The sequence below is a fragment of the Haplochromis burtoni genome, unplaced genomic scaffold (genome assembly GCF_018398535.1).
Source record: "Haplochromis burtoni strain Fernald_Lab_line unplaced genomic scaffold, NCSU_Asbu1 Contig_2, whole genome shotgun sequence".
NCBI lineage: Eukaryota > Metazoa > Chordata > Actinopteri > Cichliformes > Cichlidae > Haplochromis > Haplochromis burtoni.
In genome coordinates, this window is record NW_024582363.1 from 3823649 (window position 1) to 3842419 (window position 18771).

At 38.9% G+C, this 18771-nt stretch overlaps 1 protein-coding gene across 4 annotated transcripts in view; it reads left to right on the forward strand.

Annotated features, from left to right (window-relative positions):
* adcy7 (adenylate cyclase 7) overlaps positions 1–18771 on the forward strand; it is a 65374-nt gene that overhangs the window by 2438 nt on the left and 44165 nt on the right. The gene's annotated exons all lie outside the window — the stretch shown is intronic.

The following is an 18771-nucleotide window of genomic DNA, read 5'->3' on the forward strand; positions in this document are numbered from 1 at the left end:
CGGCTTATGGATTGACCACTTGCTGTTATTTTTAATGACATCACTTTGTTTTAATTTAATCTAGGCAGTGAAAAACATTGAAGCCTAAAATGGTGAGATTACCATGTATAATGGTCAGTGTAAAATATCTGCAAGCAAGAGAAATCATTGCTTTGACGTATGGAGCTCATGCGTTTTAATGTAATGGAGGGGTTAGTCTATGCAGTGGCAGTGGTGTTAAATTCTTGGTCATGGCTCAGCAGGTGAATGCGTTACTGCAATTCCCTAAATAACCCTAACCCGTTGACAGAAAAGCTGTAATCTAAATCGTAACCTATACATTAGCATTGGCCACTGGTGTGCAGTTATCCTTTGTGATGGTATGATATATGTAATTTTGACACGATGAAAACTGTGTTGTAATTTTGCAGATTGATTTTACAGTTTGATGCACCCAAACAGGGTTTAGCTGTGAGTGCGCACAAAAAAATCCCAAACTAAAACAGAACAGATTGTGGGGAATGACACCAGGGTCTGCTTTGTGATGATAATAACTGGTAGTTCAGTTGTTTTGTGTTTCTTCGCCCTCTCGCGTGGAGCCTCAGCTGACCATGTCGCTAGTATAAGACAGCAGTTCCCAGTGTGTGGTTTCAGTGCTAGCATGTCTTCATCAGTGGGGTTTGTTGAAAACCATTATTTTTCATGTTGTGTATTCATAGTCTGCACTGTCATGCATCCTTAGTAAAAATGTTAATGCATTGGAGTAAAATGAATCAGGTCATTTTGTAGGCTAACGTAATCGAATTTATTCAAATTTGCATCCTTTGGTTTGGTGTTTATCTCATTAAGCTATGGCCAATTACTAACTCCACTGTAAAATTTGATGATAATACTGTGAAACACTATTAGCAATTATCCGTTAGCCACACTGTCTGTCTGTTATCAGTAAGGTAGTGGCTTGCAGCTATGGTTGAGTAATAAAGCTTTAACATTAATATAGAAGGTAGGCAGCAAATATCACCAGACAGTGTCCATTTGACAGGACATAGTATGTCCAAAACACACTATGTCCCCATGGATATCAAAGAGGTATTGGTTTATTTCCTCGGTATCAGTATCGAGTTTTGAAATTCAAGTATCGTGACAACCCTGGTTAGCGGATACCTGAGTCTGTCTGGTCTCCAAGCAAAGGATGGGCAGTATAGCCGCAAAATGATATCACAACATTTCAAGAAAATTTGCGATAATGATATTACTGACAGTATCTTTTCATTGATCCTTGTAGCTTACAGAGAGCGGTAGCAAGCTTCAACATTGTTATCAAAAAATATTTTCTATCTGAAATGTTACATTTAGGATCGAGCTTTTTAACCACCTGGGCCGAGGTAGCTTTTCCACCATGTAACCACATCCTTAATTTCTATCCACCTTTGCTCTTCCTGTCATAATGGAGTGCAGCCAGCGACACCTGGTGGAGTCATTTGTTTATATTTGTTTCGCACATCACCAGCTGTGTTCAATCTTTAGTGGAAACAGTTTTCCTGCATATTATGTAAAGTATTTTGTTTTGTTGGAAGCTGTTGAAGTAGCTCGGGTTTTGCTAAATCGTCCTCGGAGGCTGACGCACGGCTCTTGCCTTCAAACTTGCCCAGGCTTGTGTCATTGTTGAGCACACTGTGGAATTTAAACACGTGGTTTCACGGTAGCAGTGATGTTTCGATTTGACATTTATTAATAATGTTTAATTGCAGACAATATGACATGGCATAGCCCTACTCCAGACGTTAACAACAGCTACAGAATCTTGTTTTTGTCATTTGAGCTGAATGACGGCCTATATGGACAGAGTAATAAAGCAGAGGGCTTGGGGAGAAGAGTAATTTTAGGGCTTGATAAAATACGTTACTGTAACTTCATTCCAGCTATCCATTATAACCCTTCTGTGTTTGTTTCCAAAAACACTTCTCTGGCTATATTTGTGCGAGTTTCACTTCACCTTTGGTGTAAGTATAACTTCAGTCAGATGACCTGTTTGGGTTTTTTTTGCTGCAAACATTGGAAACCACCGAATTAAATTGCATAAGTGTTCTGCAGCAGTATGGACACCTACACGCCTCAGTTTGTGAAGGAAAAAAAAAGTACAGATAACTCAATATAGGTATGTAAACTTATGTTAAATGCACAATGTAAATGGGCATTTGCAGTGTAAATGGTGCCTTTCTCTTCTAAGCAAATGAAAGAAGATGAGTGTGCCCTGTTTAATTTGACCGCTCCTGTGTTTTGAAACAGGTACACACGTTATCATCAGGCTTGAAGAGAATCTTGCTGAGTTGTGCGTGGCTTACCTAAACGCATATTATTATATATTATATATATAATATATATATATATATATATATATATATATATATATATATATATATATATATGAGCTAACACCTATGTGCAACATATACTCTTGGTTTGTGCTTGACAAAGATAATGACCTTGACAGGAAATGTGGGGAACCTTCACCGGATGCACAATGTGACTTCTCACAGGTTTTTCTTAAGAACTAGAGTTGACACCATCTGTGAAGCTGAGAGGAACACAAGCTGTCTCTTTGTGCTGCTTTCAGTATCGTTCTTGCTTGGCAGCATGCTTATTTCTCTTTTTGCTATATTGTTTTTTGTTTTTTTTTTAAAAAGCACTTTTTTTTTTCCAACAAGAGTGGGAGCTGGCAACACAGAATGGCACAAGAACATATTATGTAATTTTGACACGATGAAAACTGTGTTGTAATTTTGCAGATTGATTTTACAGTTTGATGCACCCAAACAGGGTTTAGCTGTGAGTGCGCACAAAAAAATCCCAAACTAAAACAGAACAGATTGTGGGGAATGACACCAGGGTCTGCTTTGTGATGATAATAACTGGTAGTTCAGTTGTTTTGTGTTTCTTCGCCCTCTCGCGTGGAGCCTCAGCTGACCATGTCGCTAGTATAAGACAGCAGTTCCCAGTGTGTGGTTTCAGTGCTAGCATGTCTTCATCAGTGGGGTTTGTTGAAAACCATTATTTTTCATGTTGTGTATTCATAGTCTGCACTGTCATGCATCCTTAGTAAAAATGTTAATGCATTGGAGTAAAATGAATCAGGTCATTTTGTAGGCTAACGTAATCGAATTTATTCAAATTTGCATCCTTTGGTTTGGTGTTTATCTCATTAAGCTATGGCCAATTACTAACTCCACTGTAAAATTTGATGATAATACTGTGAAACACTATTAGCAATTATCCGTTAGCCACACTGTCTGTCTGTTATCAGTAAGGTAGTGGCTTGCAGCTATGGTTGAGTAATAAAGCTTTAACATTAATATAGAAGGTAGGCAGCAAATATCACCAGACAGTGTCCATTTGACAGGACATAGTATGTCCAAAACACACTATGTCCCCATGGATATCAAAGATGGTATTGGGTATCAAGTATTTTCCTCGGTATCAGTATCGAGTTTTGAAATTCAAGTATCGTGACAACCCTGGTTAGCGGATACCTGAGTCTGTCTGGTCTCCAAGCAAAGGATGGGCAGTATAGCCGCAAAATGATATCACAACATTTCAAGAAAATTTGCGATAATGATATTACTGACAGTATCTTTTCATTGATCCTTGTAGCTTACAGAGAGCGGTAGCAAGCTTCAACATTGTTATCAAAAAATATTTTCTATCTGAAATGTTACATTTAGGATCGAGCTTTTTAACCACCTGGGCCGAGGTAGCTTTTCCACCATGTAACCACATCCTTAATTTCTATCCACCTTTGCTCTTCCTGTCATAATGGAGTGCAGCCAGCGACACCTGGTGGAGTCATTTGTTTATATTTGTTTCGCACATCACCAGCTGTGTTCAATCTTTAGTGGAAACAGTTTTCCTGTATATTATGTAAAGTATTTTGTTTTGTTGGAAGCTGTTGAAGTAGCTCGGGTTTTGCTAAATCGTCCTCGGAGGCTGACGCACGGCTCTTGCCTTCAAACTTGCCCAGGCTTGTGTCATTGTTGAGCACACTGTGGAATTTAAACACGTGGTTTCACGGTAGCAGTGATGTTTCGATTTGACATTTATTAATAGTGTTTAATTGCAGACAATATGACATGGCATAGCCCTACTCCAGACGTTAACAACAGCTACAGAATCTTGTTTTTGTCATTTGAGCTGAATGACGGCCTATATGGACAGAGTAATAAAGCAGAGGGCTTGGGGAGAAGAGTAATTTTAGGGCTTGATAAAATACGTTACTGTAACTTCATTCCAGCTATCCATTATAACCCTTCTGTGTTTGTTTCCAAAAACACTTCTCTGGCTATATTTGTGCGAGTTTCACTTCACCTTTGGTGTAAGTATAACTTCAGTCAGATGACCTGTTTGGGTTTTTTTTGCTGCAAACATTGGAAACCACCGAATTAAATTGCATAAGTGTTCTGCAGCAGTATGGACACCTACACGCCTCAGTTTGTGAAGGAAAAAAAAAGTACAGATAACTCAATATAGGTATGTAAACTTATGTTAAATGCACAATGTAAATGGGCATTTGCAGTGTAAATGGTGCCTTTCTCTTCTAAGCAAATGAAAGAAGATGAGTGTGCCCTGTTTAATTTGACCGCTCCTGTGTTTTGAAACAGGTTACACAGCGTTATCATCAGCGCTGAAGAGAATCTTGCTGAGTTGTGCGTGGCTTACCTAAACGCAATTATATATATATATATATATATTATATATATATATATAATATATATATATATATATATATATATATATATATATATATATATATATGAGCTAACACCTATGTGCAACATATACTCTTGGTTTGTGCTTGACAAAGATAATGACCTTGACAGGAAATGTGGGGAACCTTCACCGGATGCACAATGTGACTTCTCACAGGTTTTTCTTAAGAACTAGAGTTGACACCATCTGTGAAGCTGAGAGGAACACAAGCTGTCTCTTTGTGCTGCTTTCAGTATCGTTCTTGCTTGGCAGCATGCTTATTTCTCTTTTTGGCTATATTGTTTTTTGTTTTTTTTTTAAAAAGCACATTTTTTTTTCCAACAAGAGTGGGAGCTGGCAACACAGAATGGCACAAGAACATATTTAAAGTTTTTAAATACTAATACATTAAAACCCTCACCAAATCTCAGGAAGCATCATTTTTGAACAATCATTTTAAAGTACATGTCTGATCTCTTTGAGTGTATTGAGATGGGGTTGTGTGTCAGGATAAAGCTATTTTCCCTCTTTACTGTTGAGTACTTCCTTCCTATCAGTCTCAGTAGAGAAATTCCATCCAGATTTGTCCTCATTAAGCACGCACGCACACACACAGGCAGTGTTTCTTACTAATAGGCATTTTCTGTTGTTATTAGACCTCATCATGTTCTTAAAATGCTTCTAGCCACTTACAGCACTGATAATTTCTCCAATTTCTCCCCTCTTTCCTGTCTTTTCTCTCTTCGTCGCTCATTTTTCAATCTCGCTTTCTCTCATCTGCTTCGGAGCAGGCTCTCTCGCTCTGCTGTCTCTCCCCTTCAGGCTCGAAAGGAGAAGGGTTCCTCTAGGTGGACAGTGTGCTAATCCTCGAACACACAGTGGGGACTAATCGGACTCATTAACTCTCGACTCTAGTGCTTTCACCCAGGGATCACAGCTAATCCTTTTTCGGCACAGTCTTCATCGTGCATGCTGTAAATGCTCGTTTGCTTTATCCTCTCTTGTGCGATTTTATTTCTTGCATAATAGACAGCTATTTTTTTTTTTTAATTTAACAAAAACCATTGCTACAGAAGGGTACCCTGTGGTCTGATCTTAGCTTTAAACATCATTTCAACTATACTTCTGACATGGTGCCTTGATAATAAGCTTTCAGTGACACGTGACAGCTCAGTGTTTAAAGCATGGATGTAAACACAGCTATAAAAACAGAGCAAAAACATCGGTCAGTGAATCAGGCCACTTACTGTCGAGCGCCAGAACCACCAAGCTCTCTGGATTGTTTTCACACTGCTTGCACTTGTTCCATATATTTAAAGTCAACCTAATCTCATCTTGGTCTTGAAAAAAACACAAGTCCGTGGAGAGTAGGGTGAAGATGACGTCTGGTTCGGCGATGTCTCTGAATCAGTTTCTCCTAGAATCTTTTCCCAACAAGATATTGTGAAACTATAGGATGAAAAGGATGAGGATGCCACTGGGACAGGGTCTCTAAAGTCAACCAAGGTTCAAAGGCTGATGTCATTGACGTCACCAGAATCATGGCTGACAGAACATTGGGCTAGTACTTGGTTTTATTACCCAACTCCTGTGACAGTTTGTAGTCTAAACTTTAGTAGATTGAAAGACAAGAGTCCAAATGATTATGCATTCTGTGCTAAGTGCTAAGCTCCAAAATCATGCAAACTATAACTAATCCTTGACTTTTCTTTGGAGCCAGCCTGAAATGACAATTCAAGGAACAGGATTTGGGGGGCTTCTGCATTGCTTGATTAGTAGGAACTCATTTTGAAGGTGGCGCACGGTAGTGGTGGAAGGCGGAGGAGTGTAATTAAAGTTAATAGAAATATTCCTGGGCATCAAGAACAGCTCAAGATAGAAAACAACTGACAGTCAAGAATTTTAAGCTCTGTTTATGCAGCACTTTTGTAGAAAATAGTTGCTGTCAAAGTGGTCAGAAATATTTCACATTTCTACCAAGCTCTTTGTAAAATTTTGTCTGGCGGTGTGACATTCAGGGTACATTAGAGGCATGTTTACATGTCACTTTTTCAAATTTTCTGTCAGTTTGGACACAAAAAAGGAAATTCAATCTTTCGTATGTTCAAAAAATGTTGAGTTGCCTTTTTAATTGCACTAAATTTTGATCTGTGGCGTCTCTGAATTACATTTCGTGGTAGGGTAGTAGAGTGCTACTGTGTGTGTGTTTTGAATTTCATCATAGTGTGAAGCAGAAATAATAATTTGTGGTTCGAAAAATTACTTGAAGATGGTAAACAGGGTCATTACAGGAACTTTCAATTCACGCAGACATACAATCACGGTTTCAAATCAGTGCTATTAAGGTTAAGTAAAAGAAATCTTCATAATCACTTAGGGAAAGAAATGTTAAGACGACCTGCGAAGCACAAAACCCGATAACCTGTGGCTTTCCACATACTCAAGTTAAAAGAAGGAGCCCGTGATATTTGGAGCCGTGTATTTTTAGGAAGAAACATCCAGGACAGGTTTGTCACTTAAGAAACTTCTTCAGACTTTACTGCATACATTATAAGAGAGAGACATGGCACACAAAGGATCCTGAATTTAACTCTGAGACTTTTGCAACAGCAGAAATGGTGGTAAAAGTTTAACTTCTGGTGTGAATTTTTTTTTTTTTTCAAAATCTTATTTCAGGGCAACGTCCACATCTGATTTAATCAGTTATTGCTCGATGTGATTGCATTTTTTCCTGCAGTTCTTTCGACTCTGTGACCAAAGAAATGTTTTAGACAAACTATGACTTTACCTCTTAAGTATAGCTAGAGCAACAGCTGGCTGTTTGAAGAGCAAGAGGATGAGAAATCCTAATATGGTTGTCTTTGCTTTTTAGTCATCGTTATTACACCCACTTGTTTCTAGTCCCACTCTGTTTCCATTCCTTGCCCTTGCTGCCCATTTCATGACTGTCACCGCAAAAATGTGGTATGCATGACAGAACTTGCCCTCTATCAAAATGAACTAACTATTAATCCTGAAAAACTCTGTTCTGTTAATGCACATGATAAGATCTCCAAGATTTATTTCAAAGATTCTCATATAGTGAGATTTAGTCTGATCTACCTTAAATCATGTTTCTTTCTACAAGTGCCACTTATTTTCTTCTTAACTTATCTTGTTTTACCCTGTGATGGGCCGGTGAGCTGTCTGTGGAAGCTTGTTTCAAACACTGAATAATGAAAACATAATTTGCTATCGATAAGTCAAACTCTTGGTTTATGATTACAAAGTTTGAGTTGCATATATCCAAGTTATGACTTACTAACTGAAAATTCTGAGAAAATGACTCAAAAGTGAGAAAATAAGTATGTCATTAATTTGCAATTGTGACTTATGGGTGGCAAAAAATCTATGTATTTCTGAAAATGTTTTTTTCAGTGTTAATTAACTTCCACACCTGTTCAGGAAGTCCCTGCCTCTCACCCAAAATAAAATGGGATAGGTTCCACTTGATCCAGACTAACTTGATCAGCCTGACTATAATCAGGCTTCACTTAAACGCTGTTTCCCTAGTGATGAAATGCAGTAAAAGCTTTACTGCAAGTTACTGCAAGTTTTAAACCAAACCTAAGAATAGAGGGAATGCACCATCACTCAGCTCACTTGACCGCAGTTTACAGTATAAAGATTTCTGCAAACATACAAAAGAGAAACTGTTGACACCACAGGGATGAAATTCCTGCCAACTGTTGCTTCTTCCAACCTGTTTTGGCTCTCCTGCAGCTTGTGCACTGCCGTTGATGTGTGGTGTACGCAACACAACCTATAACTAAAATAAATGGATTTGCCCATAGAGCGTCTACTCGTCACCAATGTCAGATCTGGCTTTTTGAGTCAAATATCAGATCGGGGGATCAGGGATACTGATCTCATGGAGTATTTATGTTAGTCTCCCAGCTGTTTTGCGCACTATGCACTTCAACACTTGACAACCCGCTGTGAAACCTTCCACGGTCTGCCACTTTGTGGCTGAGCTGCTGTAGTTCTTAAATGCTTCCGCTTTGCAGTATTGCCACTTACAACTGATCATGGAATATTTATGAGGGAAGAAATTTCATAGACGGACTTGTTGCAGTGTTGGAATCTTATTACAGTGCCAGACTCAAATTCAGTGAGCTCTTTGCTTTCACAAATGTGTGTAAAGACAGACTGTGTGAAAATGTGTGATTTTTTTTTTTTTTTTTTGTTGTTGATTTTTTTTATTTATTTATTTTTTTTATACAGTTGTAGCAGTGGGACTGAAAACACTTTAATTCAAAGATTAAGGAGAGTGGTCCAATACTGTGAATTCTGTGCCCAAATACAAGCAACAAAATGACGACTGCATGAGAGTGATTGCTTTCTAAGGTTATGGAGAAACCCCTTTAGGTTTTGCTGGTGGGGTTTTTTGTGCTGTTTTTCAACTTTTGAAGTAGGTTTTTTAGGGAAATAAATGCTAGGACAGTAACTACTGTTACTGTTTGCTCTCTTGTCATCCTCTAGTGTCCAGTTTCAATCACACTTGTTCAAGACTACTAATGTATCTTGCCAGGAAAGCTCTCTAGGGGCCATAAAAGGCCATGCCCTCTTAGTTTTGCTGTTTGGAGAGGATCAGTGCTGCTGAGATGGGATGCTTTGGAGTGCCATTAGAGAAATGCCTCTTCACCCCATTTGTTAAATTGTTCCATTTCCTGGACACCCTCCTCGCCCACAGCGCTTTTGTGTCAACACTCATTCTAATCTGCCTTCAGCAGTTGGGTGATAAGATACATTTTGATGTATGTACACAGTCAAAGCAAAACATTTGCCAAAAAGAGCCAATCGATACTATATTCAGATTTATGAATCTTGTCTAATGCGCCTGTGATGTACTGGCAAGAGATTTGTTGGCTGTAAAATGTTTTCGCGTCCCATGGATACATATGAGATGACCTTTTTGTCTCTTACTTCTTGATCGAAAGCCATATTGAACATTGAAATGCCCTGCAGCTGGCATGAGGCGATGCCTGCCTCCTCTGAATGCTCGTTTGAGTTTGGATGGTGCAGATGTGTGGGTGTCCTGCTCTTTCTCTCTTACATTTTTTTTTTTTCCTCCCAATTTCATTTTCAGAGTATTGTGCTTGCTGTGGTTCAAGGACATTATGTAATGCTTATAAGAGCACCTCATCTGGAGAAGTGCCATTGAGACACAGAGTTTGCAGAACTCATTTTAGAAATGAAAACTTGCCTGTGAAAGACATTAGTAACTAAGGACACTGAACCGAAAAGGAATTCAGCAGGTGAATAACTCTAAGACAAGGAAAGTCTTTATTTTTACCAATTTTTGAAGGATATTTAGGGAGCGATGCAATATTCAACGATATAATGCAAATATTACTGTTCTTACAGTTAATTTGCTCGGTGTTTATATTTTTTCCTATAGAGCTTTTTAGCCTCAAGCTTGTAGTCATTTAGTTGGTACACAGCGCTGCTCTTGGTGGGTGCTGTTTTGTGTTTGTGCATTCACATTTTCAGAAATATGTGGTGTTTGCATGCCACAGGGAGGCTTGCGGCACTTTCCTGCTCCAACAAGCTGCTCATTGTGCTTGGCTGGTTAATGAGTGATTAGCCAGGATTGGCTCTCTGTTTGGGAAGAGGAGCTGGTAGGTGACCTATCGAATGAATAGTGCAGAGACTAAGATAAAAGCTGGGAATGCTGTTGGAAAAATGTCAGATGGGTCTTGGGGTGCACAATTTAAATTGGAATAGATAAGGTTATGTTTCGGGTAAACTGAAAAGCACATGCCTTTATGTAGATGTCATAGATGTGCCTTATCTGGTCAACTAGGGTTATTCAAGGGTTATTCAAGTATTTTTATATTTGGTTTCCAGATAAAATGTTGACATATACAGACCCAAACTGCAAAAGTACAAAGCTACAGCATATATCAACACGGTGATCATGAACTGTAACGAAGATTTATCCAATTTTGGCAATGGAACAGAAAACGTTATCAGATTGTTTCATAGAGTAGTATGCTTTGAGTTTTTGAGTTGTTTGTGCGATGGTGGCATACATTTTTTTTATTTTATTTTGGGTTTTTTTTGGTTTTTTTCTCATGTGGTTAGTCTTTATTCACCCAGAGACAGCAAAAATATATGTACCAAAACTGAACTGGGGTGGATTTTTAGAAATATCAGTTCTCACTTGGTAAAGTCATCATTTTTGGCTGACGCATACGTCAGTGCTTGTCAACATATGAACAACAGAATTTGAAACGGGAAAAAATACAACTAAAGAGTTATCTGTACAATGCCCAACTGCTGCATCAATCTGGCTCTGTTCCTTTTAGAAGTCCCAATGCTCCTGCTTGTCATAGAGTTGCCTGTAGAGAATGACCTGCTTCCAACCTCTCTCAGCAAGCGTAAACTGCCTGCAACATGTCAGGACTTGGGAGCAAAGCATCAGCTCTGGCTTAAGGGAGCGCCTCATCATTGGTCTGTTGACTTAACCAAAGTTACTTGGCTATGTTCTCTTTTGGGTTTACTCTAAAGCATGGGTGGAGTTTACAGCCATAACGTAATTTATTTCAACAAACACTGGTCCACCTGTTGCACTGCAACTGCACTAGACAGAAGGAGACAAATACACAAATAAAAGAGGGTGTCCATGTGGTTGATGAGAATCTGTGGTAGTGGTGACACAGTGGAAAGATAACTCATTTGCCAAAAGGATTTTGAATAATGCTATGTAATTGCTTCAGATGCTGTAGGGCAGGGTCCCCAATCCCAGTCCATGAGGGCTGGTGTCCCTGAAGGTTTTAGATCTCACCCTGGGTCAACACACCTGAATCACATGATTAGTTCATTACCAGGCCTCTGGAGAACTTCAAGACATGTTGAGAAGGTAATTTATCCATTTAAATCAGCTGTGATGGATCAAGGACACATCTAAACCTGCAGGGACACCGGCCCTCGTGGACTGGGATTGGGGACCACTGCTGTAGGGCAACAAAATAGTGCTCTCTTTCGTGCAGTATAAGCATAGCTATGTAGGCCAGCCTGCAGTGTAGGAAGATGACAGACGAGTAAGTGACATTTACACCAGAGTAGAGAAGAAAGGTCTTGGCCAGTATCCCAAAAAGTTGATTCTGTTCATCTGGATGTTGCGTTTTCAGTGGAAGAAACATTTCATTACTTATCCAAGTAACATCTTCAGTCTCAGTTGACTGGAGATGTTTTATTCACATGTACTGTCTATAAGGTTGAGGAAACCTGCAGTTAGCCAGGACTGAAGAAATGACTTGGTTGATTGACGAAACTGCTCTTCCACTGAAAACGCAATGGCCAGATGAACAGAATCAATGTTTTGGGAATTCCTTACCTGGAAGATTGAGTGTGCATTAGGATGTCTTAGCCAGTATTTTTAACTAGTTTTGTTAATTTGAGTTTTATTGTCGGGCATAATATAGGCATTTCTCAAAGTATTAGAAATAACAGGAAAATGCATTGATTTTTGTCAAACAAAGCAGTATTGATATACTTTATTTTTTACAATTTATATAAATTCAGAGTGTTTAAAAAAACAAAGTTATTATTTTTACTGTTTATTGACACATCCTACTGTAATATCACTGTCATAAATAATAACGTTACAATCTGGTAGCATCACAAACCTCATGTAATTGGGGATTCCCCAAAGGTCTCGAGGGAACACCCTGTACACGTAATGGGCAAATTATGATTTGATATCCTCCTTTTCTCTCTTCTTTAATACGGTTCTGTCAGACGCTTCCTTCTTTAGAAACGGCGATCTACTTCCCCACCGTCGCACCATAGTTTATCTTCGAATTGTTTACATTCTCTCTTTAATATTGCAGGATCTTTTCATTATGATATAAAGGGCCTTCTTATTAGCCTCTGCACATATATAGTTTCATTGAATGCTTCTGTTTTGTTGTGTAGAAAAAGAAAGTCACAGTCTTTAAAATATCATTTCTTTCGCATACGCCACACTCACTTCCTCCTTTGTGGGGCTGTCACATGGGTCACTGCCAACGCCATTTGGGAGGCAGTGGTCCAGTGGAGCAGCCCAAAGCTTCAGGCTCAGGTGTCACACGGTCAAAAGACTGGTGTTCTGGTAATGCATTGTAAGCTCATCTATTCTGGCTTGGTGATCTGTCTTCTAGTTGATAGTTGTTGTAGCAATAAAGATTTGTGTTATGCTTTTGTGGCTGCATCTCTCATTTGTCAGTAATCATGGAATGGATTTCAGTTTTAGAGCCTTTTAAGGATCATTACTGCTCCTCTTGATGACAGGAACCGGGTGTCCATAAATGAATAATAAATGCTTGGTTCTTATCTGCATCTGTGCTTATCTATCCCAAATAGATTCACTGTTTGTCTTGACAGGACTTAAAATCTGTCATTCCTTTCATAACAGCATCCATCTGTGACTAATTATGCAGTGGCTGCAGGATTTTTTTTTTTTTTTTTTTTTTTTTTTTTTTACGAAACTGTCCTTGCACAGTTGTTAGGGAAATGAGTCACGGTTGTTAAGGAAGTGAAATGGTGTGCGGTCGACTGTATGTCGCAGGGTATGACTGGCCTTCATCTGAGAGCTCTCAGAGCACTCAAAACCTCTGCAGGTGTTTGATGTTTGAGCTCTGCAGATCTTCTTTCACATTTGGAAATAAAGAGAAAATATGGGAACAATGTAGCAATGTGATTGTACAGCTTATGTTTATGTATATCTTAATTTGTTTTAGTGTGATAGAGCAATCCAAAACTCATGGCAGCAACATCCGCAGTCAGTTACTCTGCGTTGTGTGGTAAGTGTGATCAAAGCAATGATTGGTGACAGCTGACAGCATACTGAACAAAAAGCTCACTGTGTTCCTCTTTTGACTCCTGGGTGATGCAAGAGTGTGTCAAATACCAATAGTGTGTGTGTGTGCACCATCTCTCAACACAACACAATGTTTTTAGTTAATCTTTATATCACTATGAAAAAGTATTTTGATGGTTTTAAGAAATTGGGAAATTATAGTGTTTATAAAACTCACTTGCAGACCTTAAAAGCTGCTTCTTCATTCAGTTCAAGTGAAGAAAAAGCTAGCAGACACTGAACTTTGGCCAAAAGCTATGCCTTTTCACTGGATTTGATTAAGTCACTTGATTGTGATAGTTGTAAGTTTATACACTTGCACTTTTTCTACATATGCAGTAAAATCAAACTGTTTCCGACACATAGACTTTACTTCTTACATTTAAAAAAAAAAACCCCAAAACATTTTCTCTGTACAAGACTCGTATATATCATCTGCAGTCAAATTAATTTTGCACATTGGAGTCACTCTTATTTTGGAAATTAACCAGCTAGTTAATTCCTTTTCTATGTTTAACCCCTGGCTGGCTCACTGGGAACCCTTCATGTGTTTGCATCCACAGAGAGACCTTTGACTAATTCCACCATCTTGGGCAGCTAATAACTTGTCTATCACTGCTGCACTGCTGACATGTTCCTTCTATACTATGAAGATGTGCACTGAGGTTTTATTTTGAGTCATTTTCACTTTTTTGTTTTAGTACTGTTGCTTCTTGAGGTTTTTTGTTTGTTTTGTTCTATATAGATATTTTTTTTCTGTCCCTGGATGATCTGAGGAAGTAAAATAATCAAAAGAACCATCACACCTAAAACTCTAAAGATTGATTTATTCTGTGGTGAATCTTTGTAGGTCCTATAATGTAACCTATGCAAGAGCATTCATGCCTGGTGCATGGTGCATTGTGCATTGTGCATTAATTAGTGTGCATGGTAGAAACAAAGAAAATGCTGGGACGTTTTTTCCGTGCTGGCTCCCCACTCTTCAGTACCCACAGCTGTGGGCTGCAGTGAGTCGATATGTAGTTGCTTTTCTAAGAAGGTGCACATCAGATTATTTAACACGGAAGTTAAAAGCCCATTTAAATATTTTATTCTCTAGCTGATCACATCATGTCTGTCCCAGGAGCAGTCAAACTTTTGTTCTTACATCAGTAGTAATTTAAACTGATCAGTGAGTCATTTTTAAACCAGCGCTTCCAGTATTTTGCCTGGTAGCTCAAGAAAAGTTCGATTTATCAGATTAAATAGCTGAAGTTGTTCTTCTAATATGCCAAGTGGACGCTTATTAAATATTTAACGAAATAAAAGTGATTAAACATGTGGAACTAATAACCCCAAAAATACTAAAATTAGTTCAAGGTTAGTTTCAGATTTAATCAGCCTTCTTACTGAAGGATGTTTTCCTTCTTTCCACAGGCTACTTATAGAAACTATGCATTTGTTAACTCTTTCTTGGGTTGAACGGTAACTTTATATTGCCCCTGTTTAAGCATGCATACAAAATCGCCCTTTCTTGATGGAGTTGGATGTCATTATAGGATAACTGGAGTCATGCACTAAACAGGGTGAGTTCTTCACACCTGGATGAGCTTGTCTTTATGCTGCACAGTGTGAGACTGTGACTCATATTTGGGAGGGACTGCAGTGAAACTGAAGCAACTCATGTCCGTTCCTTTGAGAGATCCTGCACAGACAGATGCTCAGTAGGAGTAACCTTGCTTTCACCCAATACAGCCAAAAACTCTTCTTCCCACTCAACCACAGAAACCTCAGAATTGGTACTGCTGCCTGAAGACATTCCTGACTGTGTAGCTGTTCATCAGCAATGCTTTTATGCACATTTCTTGGCTTACAGTGGCAAAACATAAGGGGAGGTTTTTGCAAAATGTGTAACTGTAACCCTGCCGCATACTTTCAGACTGCCAACAACAAGGCCTCCATTCAGAATCGGAAAGAAAGTGTGAGCCAATGTAAAGCCTACAATGAAGTGGAACACAGACTAAACACAATTCGGAGGCCAGTCATATGGGGAGGCTGATACAGGAACAAACATTTTAAGAGTGCTAATGAAGACACTCAGCAAAGAGACAAGGATGCTATTAGTCAGCCCTCATTTACTCCAGTCATCCATAGCTCCCAGGAGGCATTTGAGGTAATGAGATCCCTCTGTGCTCTTTCTGCGTCACTCCCACTGTCTGACCTCTCTGTTGCTGGACAGCTGTAATTGAAGGCTTAGCAGAATGCGCCGTGCCATGCTGCACTTATAGCACATGCTGTCAGCATTTCTTTTGCTCATTACACGTGTATTATTTTCCACTGCATGGCTATTTGTCCCACACATGTACAGCAGGGAGTCACTCAATCAGTCTGGTGCTGAGACTTTTGACAAGTGTTTGGCTTACTCCAATAGTTAATAATATTGTACTTGTCTCCATGGGGAAATGTCTCATCTATTTGACCTGTCCTAACCACAATCATACAGCAATCATAGAGCAAAGCTTGTGGATCTGCGCCAGTACACAAGCGTGCGCCTTGTGTAAGTGTAATGGCAGGATTATTCCTGCCTAACGTGTCAATCTTATGGTGTGGGAGGAAAAGAGAAACTTGCAAATGTGTTGATGCAACAATGATAATTACCATGCTACTATAGAAGGAATCAAATTTTCCTCTTTTCCACTGCTGGGGTATTTTAGAATTTAAAATCCTTTCCTGAAGGGGAATTTGTCACTCATGTTCTGTGGGTTGGGAGAGTATCGCTCAATACAAAAGGTACATTTACCTGGAGCCTAATATTCAAGTGCTGACAGACCCATAATACTTCATATTTCAGCTGATTACAGTAGGGTTACCCGTTGACTTGCATGCATGCCTGCTTGACTTTAATCTGGTGTCAAACTCGAGGCCTGCACCCAGTGCAGGACACATGTCAAACTAAACTGGCGATCATACCCTTACCTCACTAACAAATATGCTAACGCACATTAGCATGGAAAAGGTTGGAAAAGCTGATCCATAAAACAGACCATTTCATGAGAGTTTGGACTCACAGCAGAGCTGTGCAGCCCAGAATCTTTATTAATATTATTCCTCTCATTATTTTTACTGAAGCTTGTCGAACAACCACCGAGTTGTCATGTTCACACTTGTGAAATAGGCGATGTCAAGCTTGTAGGATACCTGAGGATATAGTTTAAGCGATTGCTCTGTATTATCACCAGTTATAATATTTAGCTTTGTGAAAAAGGTTGATCTTTTAGTGTAGCTTCTGGTGTAATATTATTTTGTTTAACTAAATTGTATACTATTCAGAAGTAGCTTTATGTGGACCCAGTTATACATGAGAAAGCTATGTGAAACTTTATCAACTCTAAACTGTATGTAGGTTTCTGGTCCTTGATGTGGGTGAGTTTGACACCATTGGAATAAATTGCAGCAGGTTGTGTGTTTTTCCTCTTTAAAAAAATGACTTTTCAAAGTGAATTGATCCCTTGCATTGCATTTCATGTAAACACTTGAAGAAATAAGAGCAGCACAGTGCTGGCAACAACTACTCTGAAGAGATGATAAATATCCATCTTCAGGGAGCTCATCAAACATTCGCTAAAGAGATAAGATGGCCATTGAGGAAGACAAATGTATAATGATTTCATAACTGTAGCCAAAGTCCCACAGCTATTCTGATTAAATGGGCGGTGCATGTAAACACCAAGACACTGTCAACTCACCAGTCGTGTAATAGCACTGTTGGCCACTTGCATAACTTTTGCTTATTCCATGCTCTTGGGATCGGTGTTCCTAGTGTGCTGGGTGCGAGCGTCCAGAGACAGGGTGTGTTTGACAACAGTCGTTGGTCCTCTTAATTTTGGGCCAGAGCCAGGCAGCTCTTGGAGCCTTTGCAGACAGACTGACTACTCCCTGCATGTAAGCAAAGTGTCATATAAAATCTCCAATCATGAGTTGAATTCCTGAAGCTGTTTTAATACACCCTGTTTATATTCTTACATCAGATTTGTAGAAATAAAACAAAAAAAGGAAAATATTTTACAAATAGCTGCTAAGATTCATTTTAAGATAAAATTTGTTCTTAAAGTCGACAAAGATTCGTGCAGTGACTGCATAGATCAGAGCCATGACTACTCCATATTCCAAATCATTTTTTTTAATATCAATTTTTAGGAGGTTAACACTAACACCTACTCCGCCTAAATCCCACCACTGTACACAGATGTTTTGAATAACAACGAGTTTGTGCTTGCTTCCTGGCCTCCCACCCACAAGCATTGCATAAATAATTTTTCTACAGGGCAAAAGCATTTTGTAAGCCTCTTATTCTCTACTTGTTTTTTTGTTTTTTTTTTACCATCTCAATTATGCATTTAAAAATATACATTTTGAACTTTTGGAAAATATCTGCATCAGCCATTGCACAGCAACGTGAGGAGGAGGAGCACAGTGGCTAAGTTCAGGCAGCCTGATGTTGACCACAGATACCGGGAACAAGTTTATTCAGTTCACATGTATGAAACTGCCGATATGCTGCCTCTGATAAAAAGGCTACTTTTTCAGTTTGCAGAATTTCAGATGGTTCTGATTACTCGGAAACCTTGGTCAGAGATTGGGAGCTCTCTGTCATACCAAGTAACAGTTTCCATGGTGGAAATTGTTACTAACTAAGAGGTGTCTTCTTGCTTTTGAAATTTCTTTCCACACATCTCTAAACACTGTGCTGACATATTCTTGGTTTGTTGTGCATGCACTGCATGATTGTGGTTTAAGTTGATCTCAGTAGTACTGTACGAGTGTCCAATGAAACATGTTTCCACAAGAGTTTTTTTCAGTCTAGAAAGAAGTTGACTATAATTAGTTAAATCATGAACTTCTCGCTAGAATGATCTGTAAAAATGGGTATTATTTGCCAGTAGAATTGCATTAATATCAAAACCTACAAAATGGTAAACAAAACTGTAAAACGATTCTAGTGCAGCACATAATGCAAGTATAAGCTGGCCCCTTCCAAGTTGTAATTTAAAATTGTACTGTAAATGTACTGGTGGTTATAGCAAGAGCAGTAGATGATGCCAATTTAACTCTTTTACTTGATTTGGCTTCAAGGTTGTGTGTGTGTGTGTGTGTGTGTGTGTGTGTGTGTGTGTGTGTGTGTGTGT